This window comes from Prionailurus bengalensis, chromosome B1, assembly GCF_016509475.1.
Source record: "Prionailurus bengalensis isolate Pbe53 chromosome B1, Fcat_Pben_1.1_paternal_pri, whole genome shotgun sequence".
In the NCBI taxonomy this organism is placed as follows: domain Eukaryota; kingdom Metazoa; phylum Chordata; class Mammalia; order Carnivora; family Felidae; genus Prionailurus; species Prionailurus bengalensis.
Genome location: NC_057344.1, coordinates 158,064,247 through 158,080,441, shown reverse-complemented (window position 1 = coordinate 158,080,441; position 16,195 = coordinate 158,064,247).

Below are 16,195 nucleotides of genomic sequence, written 5' to 3'. Positions count from 1 at the left end.
ACTTGAACTGATCTTCTGCACAACATATCATAGCAAAGCTGGCAAAATACAAGGATAAAGAGAGAATTCTGAAAGCAGCTAGGGGTAAATGGGCCCTAACTTATAAAGGTAGACACATAAGACTAGTAGCAGACCTATCTACTGAAACTTGGCAGGCCAGAAAGAAATGGCAGGAAATCTTCAATGTGATGAACAGGAAAAATATGCAGCCGAGAATCCTTTATCCAGAAAGTCTGTCATTCAGAATAGAAGGAGAGATAAAGTTCTTCCCAAACAAACAAAAACTGAAGGAATTCGTCACCACTAAACCAGCCCTACAAGAGGTCCTAAGGGGGATCCTGTGAGACAAAGTACCAGAGACATCGCTACAAGCATGAAACCTACAGACATCACAATGACTCTAAACCTATATCTTTCAATAATAACACTGAATGTAAATGGACTAAATGCACCAAGGAAAAGACATAGGGTATCAGAATGGATAAAAAAACAAGACCCATCTATTTTCTGTCTACAAGAGACTCATTTTATTTTATTTTTTTAATTTTTTTAAAAGTTTATTTTTGAGACAGAGAGAGACAGAGCATGAGCGGGGGAGGGTCAGAGAGAGGGAGACACAGAATCTGAAACAGGCTCCAGGCTCTGAGCTGTCAGCACAGAGCCCGATGCGGGGCCCAAACTCACGGACCGCGAGATCATGACCTGAGCCGAAGTTGGCGGCTTAACCGACTGAGCCACCCAGGCGCCCCAAGAGACTCATTTTAGACCTGCGGACAACTTCAGATTGAAGGCAAGGGGATGGAGAACCATCTATCATGTTACTGGAAGTCAAAAGAAAGCTGAAGTAGCCATACTTATATCAGACAAACTATATTTTAAATTACAGGCTATATCAAGAAATTAAGAAGTATATTATATCATAATTATGTGGTCTATCCTTCTGCAGCAAAGACAGTCCAAAGAGGAAAATACACTGCAATCCAGGCCTATCTCAAGAAACAAGAAAAATCCCAAAGACAAAATCTAACAGTAAACCTAAAGGAACTAGAAGCAGAACAACAAAGAAACCCCAAAGCCAGCAGAAGAAGAGAAATAATAAAGATCAGGGATGCCTGAGTGGCTCAGTCGGTTAAGCGTCTGACTTGGGCTCAGGTCATAATCTCACAGTATGTGAGTTCGAGCCCCACATTGGGCTCTGTGCTGACAGCTCAAAGCCTGGAATCTGCTTCAGATTCTGTGTCTCCCTCTCTCTCTGTCCCTGTCCAGCTCGTGCTCTATCTCTCTCTCAAAAATAAATAAATGTTAAAAAAAAGAAATAATAAAGATCAGAGCAGAAATAAACAATATAGAATCCCAAAACAAACAAAAAACAATAGAACAGATCAATGAAATTAAGAGTTTAATTTAGTTTTTTGAAAAAATAAACAAAATCGATAAACCCCTAGCCAAACTTCTCAAAAAGAAGAGGACTCAAATCGATAAAATCACAAATTAAAATAGATTTATCACAACCAGTACCTCAGAAATACAAACAATTATCAGAAAATACTATGAAAAATTATATGCCAACAAACTGGACAACCTGAAATAGACAAATTCCTAGACACCCACACACTACCAAAACTCAAGTGGGAAGAAATAGAGAATTTGAATAGACCCATAGCTAGTGAAGAAATTGAAACAATTATCAAAAATATCCCAATAAATAAGAGTCCTGGTCCAGATGGCTTCCTAGGGGAATTCTACCAGACATTTAAAGCAGAGTTAATATCTATCATTCTCAAGCTGTTCCAAAAAATAGAAACAGAAGTAAAACATCTGGACTCATTCTTTGTAGCCAGCATTACCTTGATTCCCAAACCAGACAAAGATTCCACAAAATAGGAGAATTTCAGGCCAACGTCCTTGATGAATGTGGATGCAAAAATTCTCAACAAGATACTAGCAAATCGAATTCAACAGCATATAAAAAGAATTATTCATGACGATCACGTGGGATTCATTCCTGGGCTGCAGGGCTGGTTCAATATTCACAAATCAATCAATGTGATACATCACATTAATTAAAGAAAGTATAAGAATTATATGATCCTGTCAATAGAGGCAGAAAAAGCATTTGACAAAAAAGCATCCTTTCTTAATAAGAATCTTCAAGAAAGTCGGGATAGAAGAAACATACCTAAACATCATAAAAGCCATATATGAAAAGCCCACAGATAATATCATCCTCAATGGGGAAACACTGAGAGCTTTCCCCCTGAGACCAGGAACACAACAGGGATGTCCACTCTCACTACTGTTATTTAACATAGTGTTGGAAGTCCTAGTAATCAGAAAAGAAAATAAAATAAAAGGCATCAAAATTGGCAAAGAAGAAGTCAAACTTTCACTTTTTGCAGATGACATGATCCTCTACATGGAAAACCTGAAAGACTCCACCAAAAGACTGCTAGAAATGATACATGAATTCAGCAAAGTCACAGGGTACAAAATCAATGTACAGAAATTGATTGCATTTTTATACACCAATAATGAAGCAACAGAAAGAGAAATCAAGAAACTGATTCCATTTACAATAGCATCAAGGACCATAAAATACCTAGGACTAAACCTAACCAAAGGTGGAAAAAAATCTGTATGCTGAAAACTATAGAAAGCTTATGAAGGAAATTGAAGAAGATGCAAAGAAATGAAAAAACATTCCATGCTCATGGATTGAAGAATAAATATTGTTAAAATGTCAATACTACCCAAAGCAATCTATACATTCAGTGCAATCCCAGTCAAAATTGCACCAACATTCTTCTCAAAGCTAGAACAAACAATCCTTAAATTTGCATGGAACCACAAAAGACCCTGAACAGCCAAAGTAATATTGAAGAACACTAAAGTGTGAGGCATCACAATCCCATACTTTAGCCTCTTCTACAAATCTGTAATCATCAGGACAGTACAGTATTAGCACAAAAATAGGCACATAGACCAATGGAATAGAATAGAGACCCAGAATTGGATCCACAAATGTATGGCCAACTAATCTTTGACAAAGCAGGAAAGAGTATCCAATGGAAAAAAAGACAGTCTCTTCATCAAGTGGTGCTGGGAAAACTGGAGAGCAATATGCAGAAGAGTTAAACTAGATCACTTTCTTATACCATACACAGAAATAAACTCAAAATGGATGAAAGACTTAAATGTGAGACAGGAAACAACCAAAACCCTAGAGGAGAAAGTGGGCAACAACCTCTTTTACCTCAACTGCAGCAATTTCTTGCTGGACACATCTCCAAAAGCAAAAACATTAAAAGCAAAAATGAACTATTGGGATCTCATGAAGATAAAAATCTTCTGCGCTGCAAAGGAAACAATCAACAAAACTAAAAGGTAACTGATGAGATGGGAAAATACATTTGCAAATGACATATTGGATAAAGGGTTAATATCCAAAATCTATAAAGAACTTACCAACACCCAAAAAACAAATAATCCAGTGAAGAAATGGGCAGAAGACATGAATAGACACTTTTCAAAGAAGACATCCAGATGGCCAACAGACACATGAAAAGATGCTCAACATCACTCATCATCAGGGAAGTACAAATCAAAACCACACTGAGATACCATCTCACACTAGTCAGAGTGGCTAAAATAAACAACTCAGGAAACAACAGATGTGGTAAGGATATGGAGAAATATGAACCCTCTTGCACTATTGGTGGGAATGCAAACTGGTACAGCCGCTCTGCAAGACAGTGTGGAGGTTCCTCAAAAAATTAAAAATAGAACTACCCTATGACCCAGCAATAGCACTACTAGGAATTTATCCAAAGGATACAGGAGTGCTGATTCGTAGGGGCACTTGTACCCCAATGTTTATAGCAGCCCTTTTAACCATAACCAAATTATGGAAAGAGCCTAAATGTCCATCAACTGAGGAATGGATAAAGAAGATATAGTTTATATATACAATGGAATACTACTTGGCAATGAGAAAGAATGAAATCATGCCATTTGCAGCAACATGGATGGAACTGGAAGATACTATGCTGAATGAAATAAGTCAGTCAGAGAAGAACAGATATCATATGTTTTCACTCATATGTGGAACTTGAGAAATTTAACAGAAGACCATGGGAGAAGGGAAGTGGAAAAAATAGTTTCAGAGAGGGAGACAAACCATAGGAGACAAATACAGAGAAAAAAACTAAGGGTGAGTGGAGGAGGTGGGAAAGAGGGGAAAATGGGTTATGGGCATTGAGTGGGGGGCACTTCCTGAGATTAGCACTGGGTGTTGTATGTAAACGATGAACTACGGAAATCTACCCCCAAAACCAAGAGCATGCTGTATACACTGTGTGTTAGCCAATTTGACAAAAAAATTATAGTAAAAATAACAATAAAAAACATAAAATATCCCCCATGGGGTCTTCAGGAAGCTCTTGATTTCAGCTCAAGTCTTAATCCTAGGGTGATGGTATTCAGCCCCGCATCAGGCTCTGAGCTGAGTGAAGACCCTGCTTAAGATTCTCTGTCTCCTTCTGCCCTTCTCCCCTCACCCCCTCTCTGTGTCTAAAATTAAGAAAAAAAAAATAAAACATCTTCCACCAGAAGCCTGAAGAATATGTATCATTTTCACAATTTTAATCATCTTTAAATAAAAGTAAGCATAGATAAATAAAAGTGGTTTCTTTATAGATGATCAGTAAGATGAACATAAAGCAGGTATATATTATTTGCCACTTGAGCTGAGATCAGTACTACCTAGGAATTTGCTTGAAATGAAGAATCTCAAGCTCCACCCTGAATATGCACTTCACAAGATCTATAAGTGTCCACATTAATGGTATAGTAAATTAAGAAGTGCTGCTCTATAGAGTTTTGTGGGGCTTGAAACAGAATGAGTCAAGGTTAAAATGCGAGGTAAGGTGCTAAAAGGAATGGCAGATTAGAAAGGAGACACATTTGAATGGTCAGTATGGCGGTGGCAGAGCATGAATTGGAATGGAAGGGCAGATGTGCTGTTCTGCCCGCTCTTTGTTTTGTTCTCCTTGAGAATAACCAATGATCCTGGGAGTGTTCTGAAATGTTTGTGATATGCTCCTATACACTCAGGCAAAATAAAATTACATATTCTAGACTTGCAAGTCTCTTGACCTAGATGGCGATCTTTACTAAGCAAATTGAATGTTTGAAGTTATTTTTGAACAATTACTGACTGTATTTTTTTCTTCTTTCATGCATTCCCAGCAATGAGCAATGACAAAACCACCAGGCATCTAAAACCTATTCTTTCATGAAACTTGGAAGAATATCCTAAGCAATCACCTTTGGCAGAATCATTAAACTCTCTAATTTGTGCTATTGTAGAACTTAATTCCTGCCTTGAGGATTATATGTTTGTCTCCTCACAAGACAGGCTCTATGAAAACAGACCCAGCTCTCTGTTTCTGTAGCTTTCATCCATGGCACCGTGCCTATACACAGCAGGTGCTTGATACCTGCTTAATTAGGGAAGAACTGATTGGCTCAATGACAGAATGAGTGATGGACTAAATAGTTTCAGTAAAAAAATATTTCATTTGCCATCATACTCTAACAAGGAAAAAAAGGAGAGCTGTGTCCCCAGCAGTTGCACGGAGAGGGTCATTAAGCTACAGGGGCTCATCCCTTGATTTTTCAAGTGGCAGCTGATCCATTCACGCAGCAGGTAACGCCAGCTACTCCATCACTGAGAGCCCCAGGGAAGGCCACTTACGGGGTAACTGCCACTTTAGGGGGATTTCCTATTTGCAGAGATAGCAGGCTACCAAGTCTATACAAGCCTATCCTATTTCTCCTATACGTTGTATGCAACTTCTTGACACCAACAAGAATGTATATGAAAAAAAATTCTATTGAATCACCTTGTCTTCTCTGCCATATGCAGGGTCACTGGGCAGGGCAGACACACATTATGGGATTAAAGGAGTTCTTTTGAAAAATAGATAACAGAGAGATGCAAGGTAATGTAAGTAAAATCATAAAATGAATTTTATGTATCATTAATTCTGATAACTGATTTTATTGCTTTAGAAAATTATTATGGCAGTCTGCTACAAAATACTTAACCTAATTTAAATTTCAGAACACAGTTTTTGGCAAATCACTAGAAGCAATATTTTTAATCAATGAAGTGGATCTAATTTGGATTTCAGATGCACAGAGAAAGAGAGACAGGGGAGTGGGAAGGAAGAAGTTTCCTAATGTAAGCACTTTGTATTTCACAGCTGTGTTTTAAATGTTCTGAGAAGAGCAAAATTAAATAATGACTTTTTATTTCTATACAGAAAACCCACAAAAGATGAAAGTCTAAAGTATTTCCTTGCTACTATATTTTAATTTCTATGTTTATATATTCATTATAGTTCCACAAAATTACTTTATTACCCCTACACACCATAATTTTGCCAAGAACCAGATAATGTTTAGAAGTTCTATTAGAGGGTGCCTGGGTGGTTCAGTCAGTTAAGCATCCCTCTTGATTTCGGCTCAGGTCATGATCTCATGGTTTTGGGAGTTCAAGCCCTACATCGGGCTCTGCATTGACAGTGTGGAGAGTGCCTGGGATTCTCTATCTCTCCCTCTCTCTCTCTCTGCCTCTCCCCCACTAGCTCTGTCTCGGTCTCTCTCAAAATAAATTTTAAAAAAAATTTTAGAAGTTCTATTAGAATACCTAGCAAATATTGTTTTAGGAATTAGGATTTTAAAACTGTTTTCTCTTTGCTGTGACCAAGTTATTCTGACTCTCAGAAGTTTAAATCAGGAAAGACAGAACTACATTGTTTTCTAAAGTTTAATTTTTCCAGTAAGTTCAGATTTGTTTGATGGCATCCTCTTTTTCAAAAGGTTTGGCCGTATCAAACATTAATGCTATAAATATAGGTCTCTTATACAGATGAAAAAGAAAGTCTCTACTTTCAGATTGGCTCCCTATAAAATGTTGGAAAATGTGAGAAAAGGCAATGCTCATATCAGTCAGTTGACTACATGCTGTGAATTGTAGGCAGCTCTCACAGAACCCTGGCTTCATTTCCTTGTTTTATTTCTTCCTAGAGCAATCATCCATGATACCAGCAAATAAAGCCATCCACTGCACTTAACCTAAAACCTAGATGAGGTCAGTGACTGTCAGAGTCGAATAAGAGCCAGCAGTACATAAACTGGTCTGTCCTCTGGACATTGTTGAGGAATGCAAACATTTTTTAAAATGATGCATGTGTGTTGATAGGAGGAAAAGTGAATTAACTCAGTTTATTCAAGGGAGATCAGAGGCTTTAAAATCAATGGGCCAAATTCTGCTTTTTTATTTATGTGTCTAACACTCCTGATGAAGCCAAGATGCACATAAATGAAAGCAGAAGGAGCCCAACTCATTCTAAATATTGGCATGCCTTAGCTTTGTCTTAAAATGTTATGTTTGTATGACACACACTCAAAAGGTTATACAGAGAGCACGTATTTTTACTACCTGTGATTGACAGCCCCATTTCTACTGACATACCTTTCTTTTAAGATGTGTGGAAGTATGTGAGAAGACTTAAGTTTCCTTAAATGAATTTAACATGATTTGGTGAGAAAAATTAGGTACTTAGAAAATAATATCACAAACCAATTTTCTAGGTGGTCCTTAGATAAAGAGCAGGCCACCTCAGTCTCAAGGGGGTAGTTAATCATCCCTTAAAGACATGAAATTCTGATCCTCTTAGAACACAGAATGGAATAGATAACTGAATCAAAAGAACTTTTGAATGGAAAACAAGAGCTGCATTTTTCACAAAGCAAGTTCAAAGTGTCATGTAGAGCAATGGCTTTCTTTCTAAGAAATCCAGCATGCCATTATCATGGGGGAGGGGAGGGTGGATGATCAGGAAATTACATTGGGCCACTAATGATTTAGTCTTCTTCTCAACAGACCATTTCACCAAATAGGAAAGCCAAAAGCCTCAGGCAATAACTGCAGCTAGAAGGGATGATACTCTGACAAGTACCCCATATTTAGGTGATATTATTTCAAATACCATAGTCTCATCCTCAAAATATCAGGGGACATGGAGGAAATGCATTTGAGCTTCTTCAGAATATGGTAGAACAATATGGCCCACACAAAAAAGATTCCTTTCTTAAAGGTAATGGATGGATATACAATGGAGTAATTCCAAGATAATATATGGATATTTTACATATTCATATACATTAAAAGAAAATAATCAAAAGGAAATAAAGAAAAATACAGAAAACCTGTATCAGAAAATTTAAACAGGATTCTCTTCATTATCCTTATACTTTCTACATTTTATAACAAAATACAATACTTTAATATTAGAATGGAGAATTATTATTTAAATAACTGCTGTCTTCTATATATTTGTGCAATTAAAAACATACATGTAACTATCTGATTCATAAGCTAAATCAAAAAATGTCTTAAATGTAACACAAAGTGAAATTTCTTGATATTTTAATTGCATAGGCCATTTCCACATCAGGTCACTCAAATTGCACATTTAGATCATTTCAATATACACTTACTGAATGTCGTCCTATCCTGGAAAATGAGATCCCAAGAGTTTCTTGAACTCGACTAATAATTAAAAAATTATGCTAAAATAAATTATTTTATTTTATCCTTGCATGTCTGCGAACTTTTATTTTTAGCAAATATGTAGTTAAAGAAAAAGTATTAGGTCCCATAGTTAAGACATAAGAGAGACACAGAATACAAACACAATGTTCTTGCTATGCTCCATTTTCTTTCTACTATTATAATTGCCACCTAATAACTGAAATAAAGATACAGTATTTTTGATTCACTAGACTAAATGTGTTACTTGTGGAAAGGTTGCGATAGAGTACACTATCTAATTCTTTGTAAGATAATAATGACCAGTGACAAAATGATTCCAAAAATCAAGTATGCTTTTTGCTTTCTAAGGAGCTAACAAAGAGGTTGGATCATGTTGGATAACAGAATACTGCATGGAACATTATGTAGGAACAAAAAGAAGTCCAGTGCAGATGATGCAGCAGAAAGAGAATATAAAGTGGAATGAGTTGAGCCTAGAGAAGTAGGTTGGGGCACATAGCATTAGACCATGAAGATTGTAATATCAAGAACTTTAGCATCCCTCATAAAAGTCTAGGTAGGAATCTATTCAAATATTTTAGGAATATTCAGATTTTTTTAAGTTTCTTTCTTTTTTCTTAAATTTATTTATTTTGAGAGAGAGTGTGTGTGTATAGGAGGGGCAGAGAAAGGGAGAGAGAGAGAATCCCAAGTAGGCAGTGCGAGGAGCCCAATGCAGGGCTTGAACTCACAAACCCGTGAGATCATGACCTGAGTGGAAATCCAGAGTAAGATGCTTAACTGACTGATCCACCCAGGTGCCCCTCAGATTTTATTTGTCTAAAAATATGGCTTGTAATACGTGGAACTGTGGGAAACCAAAGTAGTCACACAAGTCATGGAGAAGGTATCCAATGGTCTCTATAATTCAATAATCTTCAAAACAGGTCCTAGTAGTTTATGGCTATCTATTATTTGGTATGGATTATGAACCAAAAGATACATAAGACCCATTAACTCTCGCAGTTTACATACATTTCTTAAAGGAATTGTGTTTTAACTACGTAGTTAAGGAAGGGAAAAAAAATGGGTTGTCACATTAATTTCTGAATCATTGAGTACCGTTTATTCATTTTAAAGGAGTATCACTAAGAAATATTAGATATTTGACCTCAGATGAGTACACAGTTGCTGATTTGATTGTTTTGCAAAAGGACATATCTGATTTTTTCCTTAGCAGTAACATTTTCTAACAATAAATGTTTACTTACTATTCTGTATATAGTCACAATTGAATTTTTGATTAAACTATTTGAAACAGTTGTACTGGTTAAACATGTCAAAAGCCAAACTTCATTTTGCCAGTGAGGTTTATTTAAATTACTACCTACCAATGGTCAGTATGCTAATCTTGCTTCTTAAGGACCTGGTAAATTGCAGCACCTGAAAATACTTAATTTTAAGAACTTAATAGATACTGTGTATTGAGAGCCTGTGTAGTGGACCTGGAAATGTCCCTATTTAGATGCCCTGCATAATTAATTGAGGGCTGTAGCTGCTATTCCTCTAGTTTCTCACAACATCCACCCCCAGGCAATGCTTGTCTGGATTGCTCTCAGCCAATGACTGAACACTCTGGGGGTACAAATGAGACCATTTCTTTGAGATATGGGACTTATCTGATGAGTGACTTCAGCTCTAATACCCTGAGCTCGCCTTGCCAAACCTTGCTTGAATATGCACTGCACACTGAGACTCTTTCTATTCAAACTTCCTTTTCTCTGCTCTTTTTCAACATCAATGCAGCTAAAGGCTATCTGCACCTTCTTCCTTTCCCTTATTTTTATTCTTAACCCATATTTCCTTCAATCATTCACTCCCATATCCAATTCTGTCTTGGCACATGCTTCTCAGAGGAACTGTAGAAACAGAAGCATTGCAAGGAGTGGTCTGAGAAAATAGGCACGCTAACTACAAGTTAGCAACGCCCCAGCTGGTGGTGTTTCCATTACTAAAGATTTCACTGTTGATGACCTGAAAAAGATGTCAGGAGGGAAATTGTCTTATTGGCACAATGATTCCAGATTTTAAAGCTATGAGGGTAAATGGGTTCTGATCCCAATTTCTTATATACATGTTGTGGAAGTGCACCAATCTACCCATTCCCCCACAAGCAATTCTCAGCCACCATCTGATGTCCTACAATATAATTCAATTCTACAGTAGATTCTACAGGTTAAAGGCTCAGTCCCACAAGACTGCCCCGACTTCAGATGCCAATCCCAAACCCAGGTTGTTATCTGTGCTTCTGACTCATCAGCTATCAGCTCCCAGGACCCCCTCCTTGGTTTTAATTTGCTAGAATGGCTCACAGAACTCAGAAAAAAAACAAAACAAAACAAACAAAAAAACACTACTTACTAGATAACAGCCAGATGAAAGAGATGCATAGGTCAGGGTAGGGCAAACGGCTTTGAGTTTTCAGGCTCTCTACAAGCACACAACTTCCCCAAGTCTCCATGTGTTCACCAACCCAGAAGATCTCCAAACCCCATCCTTTTGGGTGTTTATGGAGGTTTCATAACATAGATATGATTAATTAAATCAATGTCCACTGGTGACTGAACTCAATTACCAGCCCTTCTTCCCTCTCTGGAGGTCAGGAAGGTGGGACTGAAAGTTCCAGCCCCTTAATCACATGGTTGGTTACTCTAGCAACCAGCCCCTGTCCTTAAGTGGAGTCGCCTCATTAACATAACAGAAGACACCTTGATCACTCTCATTACTTATGGAATTCCATTGTTTTTAGGAGTTCTTTGCCAGAAAAGATGAAGACCAATTATATATATTTATTATAAATCATAATATCAGAAGGAAATACCTACAGGGATAGTAGAGTCCATGATTACTGCTGAGTTGTGTTGATACATTATAAAGGGATAGTGAGAAACTGAAGGTCATTAATTAGCAGTTATAGGCTACATATGAAAGTCAGGGAGTCTCTTTAGTCACTTACAAAGAGGCACTTATCACATGGAATGGATGACTAGACACAGCTGAACAGCAGACTGAGGCCCAGATAAAGTAACAGAGTAAATGTGACATTTAAATATCCAACCAAAATAAGTCATTATGCTAAAGTCAGACCCTTATTGTTAGAATGTGGGGCCAACTAGCATGGGATGAAGCTATCTAGGTAAATGTACCAAAAGATGTTGGCTCCACAGCAATCTTTAAATCCTCAGAGTAATGTAGGCAGGCAAGGTCTGAGGACACAGAGAGGGTCCTGTAGAACCAGCCAAAGTGAGTCCTTAGCTTCATGCGGGATGGAAATCAAACTCAAGTCAGCAGGAAATGAGAACGGAGTATATTGAATATACAGAGAGAGCAGATGCTGATGGAGCATCTGGGAGATTCAGAAAGGAACAGGAGTCTCATCTTGCTTGAGTGTCTGGAGTCTTTACTGAAGATGGTGATTTGGTATACGTGTCAGGAACTGGTCGAACAAGGATGACTGCTCAGGTGTCCTCCATAAGTTACATATACCCTGGAGGTCACTCCTTAGATGCTATCTATTGTGCTGGAAGAGTCCAAAGACATCATTAACTCCTTGACCTTTACAAGGAGGATATATATTAAGACATGTGTAAGGTAGGGATGTAGATCCTAGCAAGAATAGAAGCAAGAAAAGAAACAAAGAAAAAAAAAGCTTTTTCTTTTATGGAGTCCCTTCAGTTTCCCTGTCTTGAGAGCTTCAGAAGTTGCCAACCTCATCCCTAGAGGAGGCATTTCTAGGGAAGATATAAAATGCTACAGAAGCCTCTCCCCAAGAAGACAACAGGTGCTATACTCAGAAGTTGTCTCCATCTTGTCTCTTGGCTTCTAGGCTAATGAGGGCTAAATCCCAGGAAAACTCAGCTGCAGATTTGCAGGGCATGATATGGGAAGGAAGAAACTATATACCAAAGAGCTGCAATGATTAGATAAAGACTTGTCATACGAGCCAAAAGAGTATCCTTGAGTTTGATTTAGAGTATACTTGATCACCTAAACTAGAATGTAAGACTTGATAAACAAGAAGTTAATGATTTGGAGGCATTTTCTTGGGATACGAGATTTCATACCCAAATAAGAGCCCCACAGGTTGGGGCCAACTCACTTTTGTAATGGATCCTAAAAGTGTGGAGAATGTGATGGTCAACACTGAATGAAGTATAAACACTTGACTTGTCATGGCAGGTGGGAGAGTAATAAATGAAGAGCTGAGAGTAGTAGAAATACTGGGTTGGGTATATATGTGAGGCCAAAAGACAATGTTTCACAGGTAAGCCTAGAGGACATAGTATTTATTCATTAAGACTATGAGAATGAACTGATTATTGGAGCTCCAGCAGCACTATGAAGTTCACTGGTGACTCTTTTCTGCAGGCTAACCGTGAGGTTAAGAGAGTAATCAGAGAGCCTGGTATGATGATATTGATAGGGATAATACAGCCTTAAAGCAATAGAAACCAAGTAGAAAGAGTGACAGTGCTAAACTGTCAAAAGCCAGGATACTGTATCCACTTTATTCATGATGGAAGGGCATTCAAAGGGACTTGGCACACAGTGACTTATGGAAATAATAAATAGAGTTTGGTGGCAGTAGGGGTTAAATAGATGGATGGTGCTTATCCACCACCAGAAAAAGGTGAGAATAGATCAGGAGGATGAAGGTAGTCCTCTCAATGAAGTCATAATTCCTTGCTCAGTACCTAGACCTGAGCCAATTTTTTAAAAATTTTTTTAACGTTTATTTATTTTTGAGACAGAGAGAGACAGAGCATGAACGGGGGAGGGTCACAGAGAGAGGGAGACACAGAATCTGAAACAGGCTCCAGGCTCTGAGCTGTCAGCACAGAGCCCAACGCAGGGCTCGAACCCATGGACCGTGAGATCATGACCTGAGCCGAAGTCGGACGCTTAACCGACCGAGCCACCCAGGTGCCCCTACAGAGACAATTTTTTATATCCAGAACTCTGACTAGAGAAGCAACTGGGTCCCTAGGAGGAAAGGCCCTGCAATACAACTACAAGTGTATCCTCTAATAATTCTAGTCTACTGCAAAGTGACCTATGGCCATTTGACCAGGTATTTGCAGGCAAACAAGAGAATACCCAGGCATTAAAAACACTAAGGGTAAAAGGGTATGATTTCAGTGTTACCTGAAGACCCAAAGCATCAAATCAACTTCCTATTAGAATAGCATGCCAGTTAAATTTCTGCTCACAGGAAAAAAAAGCCAATAATTTTTGAAAGCCTAAGATTTATAGACATCAATCACCTCATTTAGTAAAATTCATATATTTGTTAATTGTATTACCAACATTATTAGATGCACAGTTGGCAAACATCATAGTATGATATAGAAAGTATGACCTTTTGGCACCCTGCATTCATGGACCCACCTAGAAATAATCCAGTAGTTATTTCTCCAGTCTCTAGTGTATAATTGGAATTGATAATACTTGACAGTTGGGATAATTGCCACATTTGGTTCTTGGTCTATGGGGTAAAAGTTATCATAGTGGGAAAAGCCTAAGTAGAAATCTCTGAAACTGCACTGCCTCACACATTGGCCAAAATATAAACCCAAATAATAAAGTACCCTGGAAGGAGAAAGGGACAATGATGGAGTTTAGAGCCATTATTAAAGGTGTAAATGATGCAGAGATACCAATACCTATCATATACATACATTTATTTTGCCATTTGGTGTCTGTAGAAGGTGGAAGCATCTGAAGAATAAATGTGGACTACTGCTATCAGTAGTATCCCAATAAAAATAGCTGAAGGAAAGAAAACTGAGCAATGTTGGTTTACAGATGGTTTAATTTTTTTTTTCTTATTTTATTTTGAGAGAGGAGAGACAGAGAGAAAATGGGGGAGGGACAGAGAGAGGGAGACACAGAATCTGAAGCAGGCTCCAGGCTCTGAGTTGTCAGCACAAAGCCCAATGCGAGTCTCGAACTCATGAACCCCGAGATGATGATTTGAGGTGAAGTCAGACATTTAACCAACTGTGCCACCCAAGTGCCCCTAGATGGTTTAGTTTTCTATGTGGCTGAAAACTGACAAAAAGGTAGTGCCCTTGAAAGACAACAGAGAATGACAATCTTCCCAATAGTTGGAATTGCAAGCACTGCACTGCTCATTTACTTTATGTAGCAAGGGAACTGGCCCAAGAAGAGAACATAATAGAGACAGAGATAGAGAGACAGAGACAGAGACTCTTGGGCAATAGTCAATGGCTTTGTTATCTGATCAGGTCCCAAAAGAAAAAGGCCTGCAGCTGACAACAAGAATATCTGGGATTGAAACCAGTGGATGCACATTGGGATTGAGCACAGAGAGTGAAAAGTTTTGTATCATACATTAAAGGCCATGAGCAATCACCCAGAAAGCAGTAGACATTGAACAACAAAGTCAGCACAATGACTTGGCCAATAAATACTAGTGAGTCATCACCCTTGTCTATTCTGAACTGGCATAATGGGCACATGAATGAAATGATCATGGTGGCAGGAAATAAGGCTGTAACAGGACACATTCTTTACTAGAAGTGCCAAGAATAAAATACACAGAGAAATAGGTAACTATTTTGTGTATTGAATGCCTTTCCTGCCACAGAGCCATAACCAACAGTATTATTTGAGGTTTTATGAAATGTCTATTCCACAGGGATATAATGCACAGAAAATAGTATCTAGTCAGATAATCAACTTTATAGTGAAGGAGGTGTGTGAGAGCATCCAAGACCATGGGATCATGGCATCCACTGATAGAACAAAATACTGTGCCATCCAGAAGTAGTTGGCCTTATAGAGAACTGGAATGGCACAACTGAAGTGCCAACTAAGAGGCAACCCTCTGAAAGAATGGGATGACATCCTTTTGGATGCAGTATAATGCATTACATTAGAGACCTTTATATGGTGATGTATCCACAATGGACAGATACATGGGCCCATCAGCCAAGGAGTGGAAGTAGAGATGGCTTCACTTACCATAAGTTGTAATGACCCATGGAGTGGTTTTTATTCAGAGTTCATGTGATTGAAAGTCTTGATCCCCAGAAGGGTATGCTTTTGCCAGGGACACAATAACTGCTCTGGTGGACTACAATCTCTGATTATTGCCAAAGCACGTTAGAGTCCTTGTGTCCAGGGACCAGCAGGTAAGAAGAGTTACTGTTATCACAAGGGTAATCAACCTTGATCACAAGGAAGACGTGTGACTGCCTTTACACAATAGGGACAGGGAAGAATAAACATGGAACCCATGTGATTCCTGCAGTTGCCTTCTGTTATTCACTTACATTATTGGAACTGTAAAAGGACATGTGCAGCAAGCCTGCTTTAAGAATGGCATGATTTCCAAGGACTCAGACACTTAAGTAATGAAGGTTTGGGTCACAGGACCATATAAGCCATCAGGACCTACCATGGAGATAGCTGAGGATTACACTGAGAGGGATTTAGAATGGATGAGGGATAAATAAGTACCAGTTGTGGCCTTGAAACCCACTTTATCAAAGAGGGAATAATATGTCC